Source organism: Dipodomys merriami, unplaced genomic scaffold (assembly GCF_024711535.1).
Source record: "Dipodomys merriami isolate MVZ:Mamm:240054 unplaced genomic scaffold, mDipMer1.0.p SCAF_31, whole genome shotgun sequence".
NCBI lineage: Eukaryota > Metazoa > Chordata > Mammalia > Rodentia > Heteromyidae > Dipodomys > Dipodomys merriami.
Window position 1 is genome coordinate 1,986,395 of NW_027204604.1, and position 19,733 is coordinate 2,006,127.

The following is a 19,733-nucleotide window of genomic DNA, read 5'->3' on the forward strand; positions in this document are numbered from 1 at the left end:
TTGTTTTGCAAGAATTTTCCTTTTTCAGAGATTTCTGCTCTCCTCTTAAGCCATGCATCATTCTAGATAGGGATAATATGTAGGAGAGAGAATAGAGAAACACATTGACAAGGAACTTTCATGAGTATTGGGATTACATGGTACTGTTTTCTAGGCTAAAGCCTTCTGAGGCTGTCTTTCCTTGAGGTGATTTATTAGGGTAATGAGTACTCACTAACATTTTTCAGGACATTTGACTTTGGTTCTGGCTCTTTCTACAATGTAGAAAAAGACTGCATTGGATCTTGCCTACATAAAAGTAGAGGTCAAGGGTCAGAGGTTAAGCTTGGAGTAACTCCTCTTTCACTGATAAATGACTTTGGTGAGTAGGCTGAGTTTTCACTTACCTGAGAATGTTCTTGACTTTTCCCACTGTCCTTGACCAACAGGAGATAATTTTCTTGTGCTTCTACTTTTTTCTTCAATAAATATCGATTTACCCCAGAAGTTAGAACCAAAAGTACTGGACTGATTTTATTTAGTTTTTTTTTTATTCTTTTAAGAGCTTTATTTTTGGCTACAGTTATTTGAAGTAGATGTCACCCGACCGAGCTTTATTTTTAATGACTGAAAACTGGCAAAATCATTCTCCAGGAACATATGCTAAGCAAGATTTGCCTTGTTTCCCCAAATCAAAAGCACTATGTAGATGACTTTTCCTGATTTCCTAGATTTTTCAATACGTTTTTAAGCCTGATGATACTATGGACTCCAGATCAAGTAGAGCTGTTTGCTTTAAGTATCGTTCCTGATCCTGGAAGTCTTCTAGTCTTTGTGTTTCAAGCAGGTTCATAAGGAAATTGGGGAGAAATATGAGGTTTATACATGGGTAACCTGATTCAAATCTGGTGTTTCTTACAAGCCAAGACCCCTTGGACATGATACTAAAACTTTTCCTGCCTCAGTCTCCTTATCTGTAAAGTAAGAAGCATATTTTTAAATAAATATATCTGTTGCCAGTTGGCTCTGTAATCACATTAACTCACGATCTCTACGCCTTTAGTTTGCTCATTTACAATAAAACCAGGATAATTATAGCACCTACCTTACAGGGCTGTTTTGAAGAATAAATGAGGTGGCAAATATCAAAACACTCAGAAGGGTTCTTTGGCATCGTAATTGCTGTATAAATGTCTGGCATTATTATCCCTATAGCTCCTAGAAAATAAATCCTAGGGCATAGTGGCGGGAGGGTGAGGGTGGGGGAAATAAAGGAAGAGAAAGATTGAATTGAGTAGTGAAATAGTAGAGGACCTGTGTAGCAAGCCCAAGGCCCTGAGTTCAAAGCCCATCACTTCTAGAGTGGGGAGGAGGATGATCAATGTGAGTAGACATGTAAATAATAAAAGGAAAGAAAACAATTCATTTGATGGTGAATAACTGAATGATGTCATGGCTCCAGGCTTCTGTGTCCTGATATGCTTTACATGGGGATTAAGAAGGGTTGGCTGAAGGCTTAAGGAGTGGGCATTCTCAAAGCTCCCTCTTGGTTCTAAGCTATGTGGTATCATTGAAGCAGTTGTAACAAAAGACAGTCACCTGTCCTAGCCTGATTCATGGCTTTTTCACAGTCTCTTTGAGAAACCATGTGTCAGTTGTACCCCACCATTAATTACACCACCATTTTGTTTTGAAAAGACACCTTTAGATGTATGATATCTTTGGGATTTTGGTCAATGTCTATACTGTATCCTCTACTTCTCTATTTAAAAAGTGTATATTGCTTATTCATTCTTCACCACAAAGGGGGATTTATCATCGACCTACTGGAGTCGATACTTAATGGGCAAGCAGGGAAAACTGATTTTTTTTCGTCACCGTCGACACAGTTAAAGTGTTTCTTAGGGCTGGATTGCATGAAAGGCAAATGTTTCCCATCCCTGTCCCCAGTTGTTAGCTTGGGGTCAGGACAGTGCCACACTCAGGAAGGTCACACCTTTGTCATTGTCCCAGGAGAGCGTCATGAAGATAGAAAATTTCAGAGTTGTTTGGGTATGTGTGGAGGAAGCCTTTACTGGAGCACTTAAGGGAACTTGCTTGCCTTTCTTCCAAAGAGTTCTAGAAGCAGCAAAAATCTACCCTCACTCAGACTAATGCTCACTGTGTCTGCAGATTCGGTCCCTTCATTGAAGACCTGGTTTTGCTGGCACATCAAACTTGCCTGAACAAAAATGGTAGCAACCTGAGATCCCAGGAAAGTCCTTCCAGATCCCACATGAGTGCAGCCAATGGCTTCCCAGAGCTTCTCTGTGAACCTTCCAGCCAAGGCTCCTGCTCTCATCCTATATCCTCTAGCTCAGTCTCATGGGTGTGAAGGCATTTATTAAACTATTCTCATCAAAGGGTAAATTTCAGAAAAGCCTAAGGCAGTGATTTTTTATTCAGGCTTCCTCAAACTTTGGACAAAAACAATGCACGGAATTAAAACACCACATTGACTTCTTTTCTTCATCATGAGCATGTCTTGGCCAAGAGATTTTTAAAAGTACTTGTTTGAATTTTTTGTAAAAAAGGTCCATTTTCTGTGCTCTGTAACATGCTCACTTTTTCACAAGAGGGATATTTATTTAGGAGACAGGGCCAACTTAGTACCCAAATCCCACTGGAATCCACAGTCTGCCTTTTTCTTTCTCCTTCTTTTCACTCATCACATTTTGGTTGGGTGCCTACAGTAGACAGATATCACTCTGAATACTGGAGATGCCGCACTGAACAAACAGAGCTTATGTTGCTTTCTAAAGCCCCAGAAGAGTTATTTCATTTGGCTATGTAATCCTACCATTGCTAGACATACCAGTCAAGGTGCCAGGCAAGCACAGGGTCCATGTCCCCTGAAGTCAGCAAAGGGGCTGCTATGGCTTTAGATTCCCAGCCATGAGGACCATTGAGAAGAGCTCATTTGCTATAAAGAACATCAGCATTAAAAGAAATGACCGCCAGTAAATTTAGGAGGTCTTAGTTTTAATTTCCCTACCTCACTGTGTGCATATGAGGGCCCTGCCATTTACATATGGGAATCCTGTCATAACAATTTCAGGAAGTGATTTGTTAATAATCAAGTTCTCTGAATGGCCCTAAATCAGTAATTGATGTGGATCTGGACAATGCCTCATTTCTACCCTCCTATTTGTGGGACCATTTTTTTTTTGGTAGAATCAGAGCCAGAATGAAAACTAGCCATCAGAACAAAATTTAGGACAGCTGGGATGCTTTGCAGCAGAGACTTTTGGCTCCACAGTTCAAATCATCACAATAGCAGCTCAATTTAGCCTTTGGCTTGAATGGCTTTGGCAGGGCACAATGAAAAATAATTATTTCATGGCCTGCTTATTTTTCCCTTAACCAATAAACTCTCAGACCTCTTCAGGCTTATGTAAATATTCTGCTGTGGATGAGACTAAGCATACTATAATATCCCTATTTAGGAAATGGTTGTATTTCACCCTTGTGGGGGTGGAAAGTAACACTTGACAACTTTTGGCAATAGCTATTTAGAATGAAGAAGGGGGGGGAAAGATGGGAGGAAATTTAAGGTCTGGGAAGTGAGCTCATAGTCACAGCTGTGGAGCAAAAGAGTCTCTGTCCCTTACTTGGAAAGCAGAGCCCCCTAACAGGAAGTGGCGCTGTAGCTCAAGTGGAAAGCAGAGCACTGGGATGTGCAGTGGTATCTGATGTGGAGAATGCAGTGTTGAACAAAGAATGTTAAGTGGAGTGTAATTGCCTTGGGAAGCAAGAGACTACCACATTCTAGACTGTCCATAAGGGGTCTCAGAACCTTGAATGAAGTGCTTACCTGATTTGCTCTCATTGCTTCTCACTCTCTGTCTCTGTTTTATAAGTCTTTTGCCTTGGGTGATTTTGATGGAGTCAGGAAGAGGTGGATGGGATAAATTAAGCGTGGCAACAAGTCTAACAACCACACCAGACCTGAAGCCCCTTCAAGGCTTTTTACTCAAATCCCATCAATTTCTTATATTTTCTGTCTGCCTTTCCAGGTGAGCTACGTCTTAGGGCAGAGTACTGGTACCACTTCATGACCAGTCCCTATTCAAGGAGAGTTCAGCCTGTGCAGCTCAGTTGGTCAAAGTAGAGTGGTAATGAGATCTGTCATGGACTTGATCCCTGCAGGAGTCAGTTAACTCTATTCTGTCCCATTAACCCCTGCTAGCCGCCTTAGGTCATGAGTAGAATAGGGTGAGAGAGTATGAATGGTTCCCCTCAAACCATCCTCATGACTGGGCAATGAACTGGTCTTAATACCAGTGGCTCTGGGGTGTGCTTTCCAAATGGGAGGTGCAGCAGATTGGACATTAGAAACAGAGAAACAACCATGAGCTTAGTAAGTTTGACTGGGCCTCTCCTCAATCACTGGGTGCCTGAGCAACTGTGTTTGTGTTTCTCTTGTTAGGAAAGCATAGGTTTTTTTCTCTTGGTTTGAAAAGCCTGCACCAAATCAAAGTCATACCATGATCTTCATGATCTGGGTTTAATGAATGGCATTTCTTCTTGAAGTATCTTTAAAAAAAAATCGGTAGTCATGTCATGCAGCAGGATGAATTTCAAAATGTAAATGAGATTCTCCCAGTAATTTATTTACATTTGTTTTCAGCACAACAAATGAGACATCACGTAGCTTCATAATTTTCCATGACCGAGTCACCAGCATGCAGTGTGTAATTTACCGTGATTTAAGATGCTTATCTGTACTTTTTTTTTTTCAACAGTACCTTATAAGGCTTAAATTAGAGAAAGGGATTATCAGTCCCATTTCACTTCTTGCTTTCCTTGCTGGTTCTCTCCCCGCCATCCCCCCACCCCCCACCCCCATCCCCTACCCGGCTCTTCCAAGTGTTCAGGGACCCACTAAATCTGTAATCTTTCTTGCATCATTGAGAATGGAGGGTAGAAGATAGTGGTCATTTTTCCATTTCAAGTAAGGCTGTTATCACTGACAACGATCTGATAAGAGGGAAAGGCAAGCAGTGTTTCCCTTCGGGTATTAGAGTAGTGTGTGAACTTGCATAAGTTACTGTTCCAGGCTCAGTTTTCTCCTTGTAAAACAGCACTGTAGAGAATCTCTAAAGTTTAGTGACTGCACTCTAGGTGGAGAAGAAAGGCCAAGACTGTCAGATGGACAAATGAATATATACTAAACTCAGAAGTTCAATAAGTCTGTTCTATCTTCGGGTAGTTATTACTGCCATTAAAAATATTCTTTAATGCCAGCTCTCCTTAATAGATTAGCATCTACCTTTAAAAGAAAGAAGAAAAAATTTTAGTGTGGATCATTCATGGGCCATGTTTCTCAGAGTTTGTTTTTCATGCTATTTTATTGACTTGAGCAAAGCAATCTATGCATATTACCAGGCTAGGAGAAGCAGAAGATACTACTTGTCCTTGGCTGTGAATGAGCCCCTGAGTAAGAGTCCGTAGGGAGTGGTATTAGGAATTCCAGAGTTCTGGCCAGGTGATCTGGTCTTCTGACTACCATTGTGGTAAAAACAATGACTTAGCCCTGTCCCAGTCACCAAAGTGAGTATATTCTGAATGCCTTTTATGTAGAGCTAAGTTGTTAAAAGCAAGTTTTTAAACATTATGTTTTCTAATTCAAATTGTTAGTTTTGTTCAATAAGCCACTCTTAAGTAGGTCCTGTGGGGACAGACTCTGCACTAGGCACTGAGGATGAGTAAGAACCACTTTTGGAGTGTTCTGTATTCCTCTAGATGAACTAGAAGGCCTCATTTCTAAAAAGAAGCAAGAAAGGAAAGAGCTAGCAAGCTCAGTGTTTCTTAATACTTCACTGATCTCTTTTATGTGTCTGAGGTTCATTTGCATATAGCCATTAGTAACTTCCCTGATTAGCATTTTTGAGTGCCTCACATATATGTTTTAGTCCAGGTAACCTCTCCTATCAGGAGTCTTCGTGCATGTTTCAAGCATTGTTGGACTCAGAACATACTTTATCTCACAAGTCTATGGTAACATAGATACTACAGCAGTCTGCTTTCAGTTACTATAGTAAGATACCTGCTGTAATCAAATTACAAAGAAGAAAGGCTTGTTGGATCACTATTTTATTTCCATTGGTTGACCTTGTTGCTTTTGGTGAGGAGGTAGAAGAATAAGCTTCTCAATTCATGTTGGCTATGAAGTAAAAGAAAGAAAGAGGAAGGGTCCAAGACCCATTGACCCTTTCAAGGGCAAGCCCCATCAAAGCCTAACTTTCTTCCTCTAGGCCTTACCTCTTACAGGTTCTATCACCTTTCAGGAGAACTAACTTTAGGGACAAGCCTTGAACCTCTCTGGTCCTTGGGGAAGGGATATTTGCAATCTAAACTATAGCATGTGTATTGGGTAAATGTTATCAACACAAAAATCTCTCACTTGGAAGAGGTGTGAAAGTCACAAATATGTGGAAAAACTTAGGGACTGCTAAGTCTTTCCCTGTCTCTTTTTTTACCTGGAAGTTTCCCAGTCTGAGGACAAGAGCTCCATGGCCAAATTTCTAATGTTTGTCTATTCTTCATAGCATCATTTTAAATGGCTTGTACTCCTAATTCAGTTTATCAAGTCAGGTAAAAAGTAGAGAATTTTATTTAATCCGACCATGAGACCATTTAGCATTCTTCCATGAGAGCCACCATTAGAGAACAAATCTAAAAAAAATGTATCTTAGAAAAGGACATCTGAACCCTTCTCTATCTTTAAAGCTGGCGGGTGGTAGCTTTTCATATGCCTTTCACGTCAGCTTGGATGAAAAGTTATTTGAATCACTTTTACTCTTAGGAGCTGGAGCATACTATGTGTACCTTGTAAAGTGCTTGCTCTAATGCTGGGCTGGAAATGTCTACTTGAAGTACCAAGGAAGACAGGTAGGTACATAATTACCTCCAGTAATTGGGCTGTGTTTACCGTGTAGAGATACAATTCACGTAGGATTACAATAGCCTTATGTTGTCTGCGGGGTTGATAAAAAATTTAAAGGGGTTTGAATGAACTCAAGAGATGAAATTTTGTTCGAGAAAATGTGGAAAGGACAAGTAATGGGCAGATCTAGTTGTTGAGGAAATTGTAACGAAAGTGCCGTGTGAGCAGAGGTACAGAGGGAAGAAATTGTGTATTCAGGGAACTGCAGGTCCTGTGGCTAGCTGCACTGTGGGTTTTGTGGATTGGGAAGGAGTTGCTGAGTAAGAAGGTGAAGCTCAGACAAGAGCAAGGAACCAGCTCACAAAATGCTTTGTGTACTATATTAGAAAATTTACCCAGGAGGTTGAGATCTGAGGACTGTGGTTCAAAACCATCCAGGGTAGGAATGTTAGTGAGATTCTTATCTCCAATCAGCCACCCAAAAGCTGGAAGTGGAGCTGTGGCTCAACTGGTAGAATGTTAACCTTAAGAAAAAAAAAATCTCAGGGACATTACCCAGGCTCTGAGTTCAAGGACCAGAAATGGAGTTAGATCTTCATTTAGTAGAATTATCAAAGAACATTGAAAGATTTTTAGCAGAGTGGTAGCCTATTGAAGTCTTCACTTAAAAAGAAAAGAGCATACATACCTGAGCAGAAGAAGATAAATTAGACAGAACCAGGAGAACTGCCCCTTGATATTGGAAAACATTTTTTTAATTCTATTATGGGAGAAAGTCTGGCTTAACTATGGAGATCCTGGAGAGGTTTTAAAAGCAGCCAACGGAATGATGGAAGGTTTTTGGATATTTTGGGTGCCAGTTGCTCATGGCTACAATTCCAGCTATTTTGGCAGGCTGAGATTTGGAGTTTTGAAATTCAAGGTTGGGCTGGGCAGAAAAGCGTGTGACACCAATGTCTCCATTGAGACCTGGATGTCATGGTGATTGTCTGTCCTCCCAGCTAAATTAGAAAAAAATTAAAATAAGTGGTTGAGGCCCAGGGATATGCTTGATCTGGAGGTGAAACTCTTATTTTTCAAATAACCAGCCTAATGTGGTGTGTGTGTGTGTGTGTGTGTGTGTGTGTGTGTGTGTGTGTGTATGTGTTTGTGGTATGTATGTATGTATGTACAATGGAATTCTATGTGTCCATCAGAAAGAATGACATCTCCCCATTTGCAAGGAAATGGAAAAAAAAACTTGGAAAAACATCATATTAAGTGAAGTAAAGCCAGACCCAAAGAAACATAGACCCCATGGTTTCCATCATTTGTAATAATTAGTATACATCTAGGAGAATCCTAGAGCAAGTAAGCGGAATCGCTCAATAATTATGTACATATGACCATTTAAGATGACACTAAGCAAAATAAACTCCAAGACATGGACACATGGGGTTTTCCTTGTTGTTGTTTTTAATGTACTATGTGATTTCTTCTTTCTTTTGTGTTTTTTTTCTCTTTTTCCTATGGTTTATCCCCTGTTGTTATTGTATTTAATTTTGGTACCCTGGGTATTAGATATACATTTATCTGAATTAGGGAAGGGAAGGGAACAACAAAATGATGAGACAAAGGACAAAGGGAGAACCAATGCAATAATGACACTTATAAGACAATATGTTGGAAATGAACTGTACAACTTGGGGAGGGGTTGGGGGAAAGGAAAGTAGGAGAAAAATCGGGGACCGGGTAACAGGTTTGACAAGAAATGTACTCACTTAAGTAAACCCTCTGTACATCAGTTGACAATAAACTTTTTTTAAAAAAACAATAAAGAACCAGACTACAAAAACAGCTGGAGATGTAGCTCACTGCTAGAGTACCTGCCTAACAAGCACAAGTCCCAAGTTCAAACTCTAGAACTACCAATACAAGAAGAACTGGAAATATGAGATCAAGAAGAAAAGTGAACTATGAAAACTTTAGGGAGATGCAGAAAAGGTTAGAGAGATATTTAATAAGCATTACTTCCATAGGAAAACATGGCTTATAGCCATCAGTTTGTCGGTTCAGATGCAAAATTTATTAGCTGTAATTTGGAAATTCCCCCAAAAAAGTTGGTTTTATTTTTTAATTTGTTTTATGAATTTGGCCAAAAACTTATTTGGCAGTAAAATCTGACCTTAACTGACATAGGGCTATTTATATTCTTTTGCTTATACATTAAATGCCAATATTTGTATCTTTTATTGTAGAAGCATTAATGGCTTTAGTATGGCTTTGTGTTTGTAACTGAAAGATTATATAAACACTGGTATAAGCTTTGGTGTGTTGTCCAGTTTTGTTTTTGAGATCAGTTCTCATTGAGTGCTGGGATTATAGGTGTGAACCACCATGCCTGGTGGCATGTCATTTTTGTGGTATCTATATCTGTATATCCATATCTATTTATATTGTGAGCTATTAGTATGAACTATATATACTTAAGTAGAATAATACAGTTTTCAGAATATTTATTTCCATGAACTTTTCCTCAGAGCTCTAATGTTGGAAGAATTATTTCTCCCCATTCTAAATACATGGGAAAAAGAGACATATAAAACTGAGCTCACTTGCCTACAGTAGCATAGAGGAAAGCGTCAACCTTGAAATGAAGTCCCAATTTCTTCTCTTTTATTAGTTCAGAGAAGAATAAACCCAAATATCCTGACAGTGAACATTCAAGTAGTGGAATGAGCTTCACCCTCCCTTCTTTCTGAGCTCTGTCTTCTCTTTCCTCCAGGGATCTTGTAAATAAAGACTCAAGATAGATTCTGTGGTAACTGATGTGACTCAGATATGATTCTGTCTGACAGCAATATGAATAATAACACTTTCATTTGTTCTCAGTGTGAATGAGGCTGAGAAGAAGAGTTGTTTTTATTATATTAGATGGTTCTGTACTTGTACATTGGTAATTTCTAGTATGTATATTGAATTTCCCCCTCCCTGGGTAAGACCTGTAGCAAAAAGAAAAGCAAGATAGTAATAGATTGTATTTCTACTTCATCATAAGACAGTTAAATGGGTAGAGCTGGTCACTAGATAACTGATGTGCACAGTTCTAAAATAAGAAGCTTTTTACTTGTGTTCTGTAGAAGAACATTTTGTCCTAACTTCTGATCTATAGCATACTTATTGCTGAAGTCAACACCCTAATGTTACCAAAACATAAAACCCTGCATCACTTATTGATTTGTACTCTGTTAAAATGACAACAAGCTTTTTGGTTATGTCTCTCAGTGAAAGAGTTCATGTATTGGATTTTCAGTTTTCCTCTATTGTGTGAAGATAAACTACGTGGACCTAGGCTTATATATTCAAGCATCGGGGTGCAAAGTGGGTAGTTACAGTTTGTGAATGCATTTGGTAAATATAGATAGTGCATGGATCTGCTTAGACTAATGATAATAGCGTAACGGAACCCATTTATACCGGAAATCAACAGAACACTTTGCTTTGGGGAAGATTGGCAGAGTCAAGGAGAAAGATGTAAGGAAAATGTCTGTAGATAGATGTGGATGGATTACTTTAATGATAATGGCTGAACTGGATCCATTTATTCCAACAGTCGACAGAACACAGTTTTGGGGGAAGATGGGCAGAATTGAGGAGAGAAGAATGTAAGGAAAGTGCTTGAGAATTATTATCTTGGATCTGTATGTAAAATAAATAAATATATAAGTACAGGAAATGAATGCCAAAATGGGATCTATCCTAAATATTTGTACCAAGCAACGAGGATGAGAAAAAAAAAGATAACTGAAGTAGAAAGTTTAAAATGAGGCAAGAAGAAGATAAAAAAGATGAAGATGATGATAATTTATTTAGTGGTAGGTTTTTTTCACAGATGCAGTGTATTTCAATGTTGAGCATCTTGTAATATTTTCTCCTATTCCTACTTCTAATTTCCTCAAATAGTCCCACAATTGCAAACATATTTTCCATTGTGCTGACATATGATATTTATAATGGGTTTATTCAGATGTCACCCTATTAAATCCTATCTTTAAGTGTTTCAATATACCATCTTTAAAAAAGCAGGAGACAACACCTATTTTTATATTAACTATACACATTTACATATATATATATGTGACAAAGAGGTTATATATCATCTTAGCTTACATTATTATGGTTCTTATCTCTGCACTGCTTACTATTTCCTCTATGTGGATTTTATTCTCACTCAGCCATATGCTGCTTCTCCATTTCCCCACCATTTTGATCTGTTCTGATTTGTACCTAACTGAAACCACTTGAGCTTTGTGCAGGTAAATCAGGGAACTAAATCTTTACTTCAGTCTTCTTTCCAAATCAGCTTTTATAGCCATGGGAAGGAGAAGGTGGGACCAATCATTTCTCCTTCTGTCCATTCTCCCTTTAAATATAGCTAAAAAAAATCTAGGATACCTGAAATGTCACACTATGTTCTGCCATACATAAGATCCTCTTTAATCTTTTAGATCTTATAGTTTATATCTTCTGTTCGCAGTTGGTAAGAAAATGTGACCATTTTTTAGTTAAGTGCATTTTTGTGTATCAACAAACACATAGAGCTTCTGTATAGTAAAAAACAAGCTCCTATAAACTCCCTCCAATGGTGGGGGGATAAGTCATCATATGAGTTTAAGCTAGGTTTCATGAAACAATCATATATTTCTATATGTTTTACTTCCTCCAAGCCATGGATATAATGTTTATTTAGGTAGTCTAAACCTGAAGCATTACCAAGTAGGAAAATTTGATTTTCCAGCAGGGGTCTGCAAGATGGCCCTTAACAAATGCAAAATTTGACATTCATATGAAAGGGAGCTAAACAAAACTGATAAAGAGATGCCAGAAATTGACTGCAGCCAGAGAAATACAAAGTAATGCAAACACTCAGCCCCTGAACTCTATTCAGAAATCGAGCTGCTGACCTCTCTAGAGCCTTGTGCTGAGCAGTGTATGGGGTAGTATAGAGAGGCTCTTGTTTTAAAGAAAGTAGATGATTGGATTCGAGTTCAGAGGAAAGTGAGTTTAGACGAGGGTCACTCTTCATTATTTGCAGAGCAGATGATTCCACAGGGTTTCTGCCTCTGTTTTTGCTTTTTGTGTGTGTGATGCTTGGAGAGTATTCAGATTTCAATTGCTTTGGAGGCTGTAATGAATGTCGTCCTGAGAAGTTGGAGATTTGGGGCTGATTAGAATTTGGTTTCGAGATCCGCATCTGTTTAACCAAATACCCAACTTTCCAAGAGACTACGAAAGGTGGAAAAGAAATAAATGAGTAGAAATAATAGTTGGGCCTACCTTCAGTCTAACATAGTCCATCTGGTCTTTTCTTTTTAATGGGCACTTTTTCTCATCTTCTGAATTTTGTCTTTAAAATTGTAACATGTAGAAATGGACTAGCAAACACAGCCCCAAATTCATGCTATTCAGGTCCATGCTTCTACTAATTTGGGAGCATCTTTAGGAAGATAGCTCAGTGTTTTTGATGTTGTTGTTGTTTTTACTACTTTACTTTCTTTAACTGTGTAAGTTCACAGAGTCCATTATCATCAGGGAAATGTGAGGAACATTCAGTCTGAGAAATAATCCCAGAAACCACTAGTTTTAAAGCAAAAAATTACGAGTACATATGAAGAACAGAACAGGACAGAATGAAAACAATTGCAGGTTCTGGTAGGTATGTTAGAAAAGAGTCACTGAATGGTTCCCTATTAATTCTAGAACACTTATACTATTTTTAAAATATCCCACAAACCTTTGCCTGACAAAAGAAGAGTAGGAAATAAAGCCTTAGTCTCTGCAGTGACAGCTATTTCCATAGCAACCTGCCTGTCAATCAACACCCACTTCATCGAGCTTTAGAAAACACCCCCAGAAATAAATGTCAAAAGTCTTATGCAGGTTCCAAATTTAAATCAAACTTTAAAATAAATTAAAATAAGAACCCAAACACCCACAGCAGTCACAAAAAGTAAATTTTATTTTGGAAAGAGGGAAAGGGGGTTAAAAAAAATCAAAAGGCCAAAGAATTCTCCAAGTAGATTGGAAGAAGGGAAAGTAGAGAGACTAGGCACTCTTCTGGCCTCTCCTAGCATACTCACCTGGAGGGGTGTCTGTTGTCAGCAGCATGCATCTTTTCTCTTTGCTTTCCTAGTAATCCTTCATTTTTATGATCATCTACATTGGGTTCATCCTCTCCCTTCCTTCTGTTATGCAAATGGTCCAGCTTCTCATTGTTAGGGTAGGAGATGAAGCAAGATGCTCTGGTGCAGGCAGGTGGAGTGATGTACTTGCATTACCCATCCAAGAAGATGGCATCCCACTAAACAGTGATGGGCTCCTCCTGCCGTTAGAATGATCTCATGTCCATTTTAGTTCCTTACATTGCTAACGAATGCTAATGAGTGCACATAGAGAGCACTAAACAATTTTCACTTCGTTTATCCAGAGAGTTAACTGTGTCTAAGACCTTAGCCCATATTTCAGGAATAATTGATCAGAATTCCCTTCACCCACAAACCCTGGGAGCCAGAGGGACATTGAAAAGAACTGTTGTTGATTACAGTTTATGGAAAGTTTGCCCTGAAAAACCACCAGTTAACTTAATAAAACATCTATGGCCATGGAAGTGGAAAAAAAGAACAGGGTTATACAGGTCACTGTATATTGACCAAATTTAGTGTAATTGTCACTCAACATTCTGTCAATTCTTAACTATTTATTTGGTGTGCACTCTTTCAATACTCCTTTGACACCCTAAGGTTATATCTGCTTACTCAATGAACTTACTGATGGTCAACTTAACTTTTTTCTCAGAATCTAATAAAAAGAGCTAGTGATAGTCCTGGTTACAATTTAAATTATGTATCTCCCCCAAGAAAGATGCTGGAGGCCTAACTACCAGTGTCTCATAACGTGACTTTGTTGGACAACAGTCTCTACAAATATAACCAAATTCAAATGAAATCACTAGACTGGTACCTAATTTAATGTGGACTGGCGTTCTTATAAAAAGGAAAAATTTAGACAAAGAGATATACACAGAGGGAAGAAAATGTGAAGTCATTTAGAGAGAAGACAGCCACCTACAAACCAGATAAGAGGTCTAGAATAAACCTTTACTCACAGATCAGGGCAAGAACTAGCTTTGTCAACACCTTGAATACTAAGTTTCAGAGCTGAGAATACATTTCTATTTTGAAGTCACCAGAGTCTTAGCAAACTAATAGAAATCTTTTTCTCTCATTATCTTTCTATCCCCCACCTTTCTCATGCCAATAATCGGGATTGAACTCAGGGGCTAGGTGCTGTTCTTTATGCTTTGTTTTTGTTTTTGTTTTTGTTTTTCCCATTGGAGGATAGTTCTCTACCACTTGAGCCATAGCTCTACTTCTGACTCTTTGCTGGCTAATTGGAGATAAGAGTCTCACAGACTTTGCTGCCTAGGGCTTTCTTTGAACCATGATCCTTACCTCTGAGCCTCTTGAGTAGCTACGATTATATATATGAGCCAACAGCATCCAGCTCTAATAGAAATCTTAAGTGTATAATGCTGTGATATTCAAAGAACGCATAGGAAAGAAAACTGTGATTCAAGTCCAAAGGTTGGACTATGGAATTGACTCAAGAATTTCCTGGCCAAGGTGTTGTTACTTAAAGGTCACAGGTTGGGGGCCAGGGCTGAGGTTGGGGGAGATACCGTGACCAGATGCAAAGGAGAGAATGTACCCATGTTTTCCAGTCCCTTTAGCCTAAACTCAACCTTTGAGTTTACCTTCACTAAATTGCAAATATCAGTAACTCAATCAAGACTCTCTAATACTATCAGATTAGGAGCTGTTTCAAATGATATCAAACTAGGTGTGTGTTGCTAGCTGTTTCTAAAAGAGTAATTGGGTTCATGAGCTTCTTTTACTTCGAATTTTATGCATCAGAGATTTGGGACTCATCTGATCCCATCTTATCATCACTTTTATTATTTACATCAGCAGATATTGATTTCAGGCCTCTTATGGGTATAGACACTTTTAAGTTTTATTAAATTCTCATATTCTCAAAAAACAAAGTCGTAAGTACTATAGAAATAGACAGGCTTCTTAGAAGATTAGCCAAAAACCCTTTAGTGGCCATCCACTAAAATAATAGAGTTCTAGTCAGAGGCAAATTTATTAAAAAGCTGATGAAATTTAAGCAGCAGAGGTCATCTTCCTTCCATGGGCCCCCATCCAATGTTTTGCTCCTAATTTGGAATTTTGTATTTTTCTATTCTTTTTCTTCAAACATTTCCTCCAATCAAATGAGTTTATACACTTCAAAACCTGGGATATGACCCGGGCTTCAGTGATGGTGGGCTTCTAGGAGCAGGAAATCCTACAGAGAGGGAAAGGAACCAGAACAAAAGGCTAGAGAGAACAAGGCTAGATAAAAAAAAAATCAGGACTGAAGCTGTGAGTAGTGCAAATGAGCCACGTAGTCAGAATTATCAAGGTGAAGCTGGGTAAGACAGTGGGAAGGCTGAGGACCAGGGGAAGAAGGCAATATCAGTCGAAAGTGGGAAATCGGAGAGGAGTCACTCAAGGACTGTAGCCACAGTGAGGGATATGTTTATTAGGATTATAACATTTTTTTCTGGGAAGAAACTCAGTCTCAAGCAAGGAAAGGAGAAGATCTCAAATAAAAAGAGTGAAGCGTTTTAACCTGCTTAGAAGAATACAGAACAAATACTTTGCATGCAGACACTGGATAAATCAGTTACTGAGTAGAAAGAGGAGCTGAAAGGCAGCCGTTTAGCAGATCACAACCCCTGTTCTTCTCAGAGCCAATGCAATGGTTCACAGTTTACCAAGTCACCACTCAGATAGGCTCTGAGCAAGGTCACCCTGGCTTTCTGGCATTGTAGGGCCCACCTGTAAACACATAGATGGAATACCACAGAACACCCCTTTCATTTGGGACTTCCTTAGATGCCCAAACAAAACCTAAATTCAGGAGAGACAGCCTGATTTTATTTATCACTTTGACTTGGCTTCTTTCAGTGATAGTCAGGCAATGTGTCATTTTTCTCTGTGGAGTATGCAGCTGGGGAATGAGTTATTTATAATAAGGTTTTGCATGTATAGAGATATTTACATAGTAAGCAGATCATATAGTATTGCCCATGGATGGTGTCTGGTGGGTCGCCTTGGAATCCTCCTTATAGCCTATTAATTAATCTGGCTTGTTGGAACTTGCTGGGCATTGTCCATGAGTGTATTAGCTCCCAGGTTCTGACACATGTCTACAAGATTCTCTGCATTTTCAGCTTTGGTCTATCTTAAGAAATGGGCACAGAGGTAAGAAACTGGCATTTTAGAGAAGAGAATGCAACTTTTCTGATTCCTTTTTTTCCTACCTGGGTTTCCCAGTGGCCACACATCTAACTTAATTGAATTTCCCCAAATTTTCTATTCAAGGTCATCCTTCCTGCCCCCTGCCATCCTTTGGCTATTTTATTTAAAATCTCTTTACTTCTTCAGCTTATCCTTCACTGACTTTTGTTACCCACAGGGTAGAATTGGTGAAGTTCTCTCTGTGACTTCCATTCTGGACCTTTGAATGAAAAGATAACCTTTGACAACACTCCATTCTTTCTGATCACTGTTAGCACATTTCCTGATGAGGTGGCATGTGTGGGTGGAAACTCATTTGAACAGATTTTTCTATCAAAGGGTAAATACACCCCCAAATCACAATGGTAATCAGAGCCAGCCGCCTCGTTTCTGATAATTTTACAAGTCAGTTGGGCTTCAGAGATGCGTCAATATGACTCTTCCCACACTGAGTTGTTTTGGCTGCAGGGGTGGTTGAGCTGCTTCTCTCTCTCTCTCTCTCTCTCTCTCTCTCTCTCTCTCTCTCTCTCTCTCTCTCTCTCTCTCTCTCTCTCTCTCTCTTCTCTTTCTCTTTCTCTCTCCCTCTTTCTCCCTCCTTCCTCCCCCCACCCCTCTGTCTCTTTCTCTTTTTGCTTTCCCTCCCCTGATTTCCGCTACATTTGTGGTGTTTTGGTCCTTTCCTAAAGTATGTTTTTCAAAACTGTGATTAACAATTATTTTCAAACTTATATATTGCCTCTTTTTTGCCAAAGAGATACAACACGGGAGAGCAGACAAACATGAAAATGATGCAAGAGGGTATGTTTATTCATGGGTAACTGTGCTAATGGCTACATCTGCCCATCTCATTTTGCGCTGCCTGTGATCATCTCTGCTCTTCAGATTAGCTGATGTTTCCTTCCCCCTACCGTGAATTCTCTTCATTTTGGTACCCTATCTATAGGAAAGTCCCTGTGGTTGGTCTGATGGTTGTGTAAGTTAGAGCAATTTAAAATTTGAAAATTACAATCCATGGAATCTGCTCCTGGGATACATGGATGTAGAGGTTTGGCATTCTGAGTATTTCTTAAACAACTTTCAGACCTAAAATATTCTTGCCAAATGCTATAAACAATAGACGATGAACTGACTTAGTAGTAGAGTGCTATATAACAATGGGAAGTTTTATGTTGGCTTTATAATCTGCCATTTTTTTAATTGCTTACTTTTCGAATCAGATGAAGCCATGAGTTTACCGAAGTGCCTAGGGATATGTGTGGCTTTGAGTCTTTTGGATTTGGCTAGTTTGAGCCTCATATCTGGTGATATTGACCATGAGACATTCTCAACCAAAATGTGCAGTATCTACCATGCTATAAAATGAGATCTAAAGAGCAATTTTGGGAGCAACTCCAGAGGCTGAGATCTGAGGATTGCAATTCTATGCCAACCCACGCAGGAAAGTCCATGAGACTTAATCTCCAATTAGCTACCACAAAGCCAGAAGCAGAGGTGTGGCCCAAGTGGTATGGCACCAACCTGAATGGACAAAGCTAAGAGACAGTGCCCAGGCTCTGAGTTCAAGCTCTAGTATTGGCACAAAAAGGGCATTTTTTTTAGATCATCCCTTAAAGGAATCAATGAATCAATATTTAGTATACTCTGGTGGTCTGTGAATTATGTTATATGCTCAGAGTGAGGAAAAGGGACAACATTTAGTTTAAAATAAGTAGAATTTAAGTGGATCTGTTTGACTAGGGCAGGAAGCATTTTAGTAACGAGGAAGCAGGGTGAAATTACAGACAAGGAAATGAGTAGGGACATGTTGAAACAAAAGTAAATATCTCTTCTCATGGAGAAGAGGGGTGTTTTAATTGCTTCCAAATAAATACCTGGGCATGTGCAAGAAGAATTCTCCCAAGTGTGCCTACATCAGAGGACAGGAACAGCTGACCACTGAAATCTCTAGTGAAAGTTTTGGAAAGGTCTTTCTTGAGTTTTTAAGCTTGTAGAATATACCTGGCTTCTGGTAGGAAGATGTTTATTCAGGCAGCAGTGGGTGGGGGAACACTGGTGTAGTTAAACAACTCTCTATCACAGAAGGAAGTGGAATTTGTTTTAAACTCAGCCACAGTGCAAAACCTTGGAGATGTGGACTTAATTGGTAAATCAAGAGCGACTGTCCCTGATTAATAAAAGAAGACCTTTAAAATTTTTCTGGAGGTAGAAGTTTGGGATGCTATTCCACCTGGCAACTTGTCACAGGCATCTGTGATGCCCTGGGGTTTAATTCATTATCTGTACTTCTCTCTCCTACTCCCCATCCCGAAGTTCCTGCAGTCACTGGCAGCACCAGCCTAGAGGGTGCAGACACGCTAAGTCAGTCAGGTGTTCCCCTGGCAGCTTCCAGGGGAATCTTCTTTCCCTCCTAGCTGCCAGGCATATGCCATTATGCAGATATTCTAGAACAATCACAGGAGGCAAGGGGTTGGATTCTGTGGGTGCAGTATTTATTTCTGTAACCTTGAACAACCCCTTTGCTGGAGTGAGATTCAAGTTACTCATCTATAAAATGGAGATAATAGTAATTTCCCTGCCCAGGCTACACCAGGTCAGTGCTCCTCAAAAGAGTTACACGGTGTGAGTGTTTTGTAGGAGTGAAGATTGCAATGTGGACAGCATTGGGTTGATTTGGGATTGCTGCCGTTTCTAAGTGTTTCCTTCTGCTTTGGGATGGGTGTGTCTTTGTTTTGCAGAAAATGGGAGTCTGACTTTCTTGGAGCATTGTTTCTTACTGACTTCACACCTCTCTGATAGGATGCGCTAGGGGCTGGGAAGGTGGCTCAGTAGTAGAGCGCTTGCCTTGCATGCATGAGGTTCTGAGTTCTGATAGAATGCGCTAGCTCCCTCTCTGGCCTCACCCTGGCGTCCACTGAATGACCTGGGCCAATCAGTTGCCGTATCTAGTTTTCTCTAACTTGCTGGTAGATAACTCAGTTCTTTGACATTGAACACATGTTAAAAGGAGGAAGGAAAGAAATCAGTCTATCAGTGTGAGAAAGGACTTTTTTTTTTTTTTGATAGATTTAGAAAGCTGGGTCTCAGCTAGGCCTAATGGCTCACAACTGTAAACCTAGCTACTCAGGAGGCTGAGATTTGAAGATTGAGGTTAGAAGCCACCCAAGCAGAAAAGTCCATGGGCCTCAAAAGCTCATTAACTGGAGATTTAAAAAACAAACAAACAACAAACAAAAAACACTGGGACTTTAGATCACCAGCCTTGAGTAAAACAAAGAATTGAGTGTACAAGGCCCTCAGGTAAAGCCCCAGAACTGATACAAAAAAAAAGAAAAAAAAAGAAAACAAAGAAAAGAAAAGAAAGAAAGAAGAAACCTGGGTCCCCTGTATTTGATTCTGGTGCCCTGCATCTTGTATAGACATTTTCCTAATTTGGGGAGGGG

General features: G+C 39.4%; 1 protein-coding gene across 8 annotated transcripts in view; it reads left to right on the plus strand.

The window, feature by feature from the left end:
- The window catches only part of Esrrg (estrogen related receptor gamma), a 612,729-nt gene that overhangs the window by 107,525 nt on the left and 485,471 nt on the right, over positions 1-19,733 (plus strand). Inside the window, exon 1 of one of the 8 annotated variants that reach the window (XM_070041496.1) lies at positions 6,859-6,912. The exons of the other annotated variants lie outside the window; for them this stretch is intronic. The gene's annotated coding sequence lies outside the window, so the exon portion shown is untranslated. Of the gene's footprint in view, positions 1-6,858; positions 6,913-19,733 lie in introns of those variants that run through there. 8 annotated transcript variants of the gene reach the window in all.